Below are 3,934 nucleotides of genomic sequence, written 5' to 3'. Positions count from 1 at the left end.
TTTTTCATCGTTTTAATCTTTCCATGTTTTTCTAGGAGTTGGTTAAATTTTTTTTCCCAGGTTTATTTTTTCAAAATTAACATTATTTGGCAATTAATTTATTATTTTCCTACTGATTTTGATTTGACCTTCCTTCAGACATTTCTTTATTGTTTTGCTTAGTGTGTTTTTGTCATATGGGTTGTTTTTTTTTGTTTTTTTTGTCCATAATTTTTTTTTTTTAACTTCTCCTTGATTAATTAATTTTTTTAGAATCCTGTATTTTTTTGATTGTTTTTATGTTTTATTTTATTTTTAAACAAAACATAAAAGATTTTTTTTTTTTTTTTTTTTTTTTTTCCCTTAAAAACAAAATTTGGTTCTGAACGTTAACCATGACTAATTTTTGCAGTTTTTCGTCCAACTCTAAAAATCTTTGGGCTTTTTTTAACAATGAAACTAAATCCCAATATGAACTTTTCTCTCCAATATTTCCACTTTTCCCTTCAATGATTTGATTTTTCTCTCCTCGTTTTATGAAATCTATAAAAGCAAAGTGAAATGTACCATAAACTCCTCTGGTTAAATGTGGGTCTGATCTGCTGTGGTGCAAAACGTTTATTTTTCTCTACATTTGTTTAAGAATAAAGTTAGATTACAGAGTTGATATTTATTTTTTACAAGAAAGATATTGAGAAGAAGAAAGAACTTTATTTTCAGCTAGTTTTTATCATATTTGTTTGGTGGAGAGATGTCCAGATGCCACTGGTGGAGCTCTAAGTCAAGTATTATTAAATCAAGTCGCACTTGGAGAATCAAAAAGACTGTGTACGTCCTCTGTCCAACAAACTCACAGTAATAAACCCAAACTCAGCACTTATAGTGTAAGTGAGCTGTGATCATGTGCCTGACATGTATTTGTTTGCACTCGGCAGCACAGCCACGACTAAAAGATGTTATTTTTACACTGAAGACTCGTTTTGAAGCATTTTGCTGCTGTACTACTGTTATGCAAAGTTAAGTTTTTCATCTGTTTTAATGAGAAATAAAATTTCTGAAACTAGTGTGTGTGTGTGTGTGTGATAAATAAAGTTCGTCGTCTTTGTCTTTTGTCAAAAATGCATTTTTAGTCCAAATGTAATCATCAGGACTATTTCAACACCCAGTAATCAACCTGTGCATGGTATTGTTTGTAAATACACAGATTTGATGTAATCCATCCGTGTGACTAGTTATATTGTGGTTATTGTCGATGAAAAATGACAAACATTTTTAGTCAACAAAAGAAACACGGCTGGAGATAGAAACTGGCCAAGAGGCTGAACTGGTGCAACGGGACTTAAAATAAATAGTGCATTAAACTAAACTAAATCAATGTAGAGCAAAAAGCAGTGGGTGAACATTTCTGTTCATAAAAAGATACAGGGCCTGAGAGTACAGGTTATTTAGCCAAACCTCAATATATACATATTTTTATGCCTTACTAATTTTTAAATTTTTAAGCCACGCTATAGCTTTACCGCTGATTTAGGGTGTTAGTCACTTTTTCTCATTTTCCACTTTTTTCCTCATTTTTCATATTACGCGAATTTATCCCAGTTTAAGTGTGCACATTATTTTTGCACTATTTTTTAGTGTCTCATGATTGTCTCGTCTCAGACTTGAAAAAAAAATTAAAAATATTTCATTTTTATGCATTACGTCTGATTTAGGGTGTTTGTCATTTTTTTTCTTCTAATTTTTCATGCATTACTGCATTACTGCATTTTCATCCCAGTTTAAGTGTGCACATCATATTTGCATGAAGTTTTAGTGTCTCGTGATTGTCTTATCTCAAATTAAAAAAATTTAATTTTTATGCCTTACTATATATAGCCTTACTTCTGATTTCGGGTGTTTGTCACTTTTTTCTCATTTTTCATGTCTTACTGCATTTTCGTCCCAGTTCAAGTGTGCACATCATATTTGCACTAGTTTTTAGAGTCTTATGATAGCCTTATCTCAGAAGAAAAATTCCAAATTTTTTCCATTTTTATGCCTTACTATAGCCGTACCTCTGATTTTGGGTGTTTGTCACTTTTTTCCCATTTTTCATTCCTTACTGCATTTTTGTCCCAGTTTAAGTGTGCGCATCATATTTGCACTAGTTTTTGGAGTCTTATGATAGCCTCATCTCAGAAAAAAAATTTCCAAATTTTTTCCATTTTTATGCCTTACCTCTGATTTTGAGTGTTTGTCACTTTTTTCATCTTACTGCATTTTTGTCCCAGTTTAAGTGTGCACATCATATTTGCACTAGTTTTCAGAGTCTTATGATAGCCTTATCTCAGAAAAAAAATTCCAAAGTTTTTGCATTTTTATGCCTTACTATAGCCTTACCTCTGATTTGGGGTGTTTGTCACTTTTTTCTCATTTTTCATGTCTTACTGCATTTTCATCTCAGTTTAAGTGTGTGCATCATATTTGCACTAGTTTTTAGGGTCTTATGATAGCCTTATCTCAGAAAAAAAATTCCAAAGTTTTTCCATTTTTATGCCTTACTATAGCCTTGCCTCTGACTTTGGGTGTTTGTCACTTTTTTCTCATTTTTCATGTCTTACTGCATTTTTGTCCCATTTTAAGTGTGCACATCATATTTGCACTAGTTTTTAGAGTCTTATGATAGCCTTATCTCAGAAAAAAATTCCAAATTTTTTCCATTTTTATACCTTCCTATAGCCTTACCTCTGACTTTGGGTGTTTGTGACTTTTTTCTCATTTTTCATGTCTTACTGCATTTTCGTCCCAGTTCAAGTGTGCACATCATATTTGCACTAGTTTTTAGAGTCTTATGATAGCCTTATCTCAGAAAAAAAAATTCCAAATTTTTTCCATTTTTATGCCTTACTATAGCCTTACCTCTGGTTTTGGGTGTTTGTCACTTTTTTCTCATTTTTCATGTCTTACTGCATTTTCGTCCCAGTTCAAGTGTGCACATCATATTTGCACTAGTTTTTAGAGTCTTATGATAGCCTTATCTCAGAAAAAAAATTCCAAAGTTTTTCTATTTTTATGCCTTACTTTAGCCTTACCTCTGATTTTGAGTGTTTGTCACTTTTTTCTCATTTTTCATGCCTTACTGCATTTTCATCTCAGTTTAAGTGTGTGCATCATATTTGCACTAGTTTTTAAAGTCTTTTGATAGCCTTATCTCAAAAAAAAAATTTCAAAGTTTTTCCATTTTAATGCCTTACTATAGCCTTACCTCTGATTTGGGGTGTTTGTCACTTTTTTCTCATTTTTCATGTCTTACTGCATTTTCGTCCCAGTTCAAGTGTGCACATCATATTTGCACTAGTTTTTAGAGTCTTATGATAGCCTTATCTCAGAAAAAAAATTCCAAATTTTTTCCATTTTTATGCCTTACTATAGCCTTACCTCTGATTTTGGGTGTTTGTCACTTTTTTCCCATTTTTCATTCCTTACTGCATTTTTGTCCCAGTTTAAGTGTGCGCATCATATTTGCACTAGTTTTTAGAGTCTTATGATAGCCTTATCTCAGAAAAAAAATTCCAATTTTTTTCCATTTTTATGCCCTACTATAGCCTTACCTCTCACTTTGAGTGTTTGTCACTTTTTTCATCTTACTGCATTTTTGTCCCAGTTTAAGTGTGCGCATCATATTTGCACTAGTTTTTGGAGTCTTATGATAGCCTTATCTCAAAAAAAAAATTTCAAAGTTTTTGCATTTTTATGCCTTACCTCTGATTTGGGGTGTTTGTCACTTTTTTCTCATTTTTCATGTCTTACTGCATTTTCGTCCCAGTTCAAGTGTGCACATCATATTTGCACTAGTTTTTAGAGTCTTATGATAGCCTTATTTCAGAAAAAAAATTTCAAAGTTTTTCCATTTTTATGCCTTACTATAGCCTTACCTCTGATTTGGGGTATTTGTCACTTTTTTCTCATTTTTCAT

Source organism: Gouania willdenowi, chromosome 22 (assembly GCF_900634775.1).
Source record: "Gouania willdenowi chromosome 22, fGouWil2.1, whole genome shotgun sequence".
NCBI lineage: Eukaryota > Metazoa > Chordata > Actinopteri > Blenniiformes > Gobiesocidae > Gouania > Gouania willdenowi.
Note: the sequence above shows the minus strand (reverse complement) of the source record.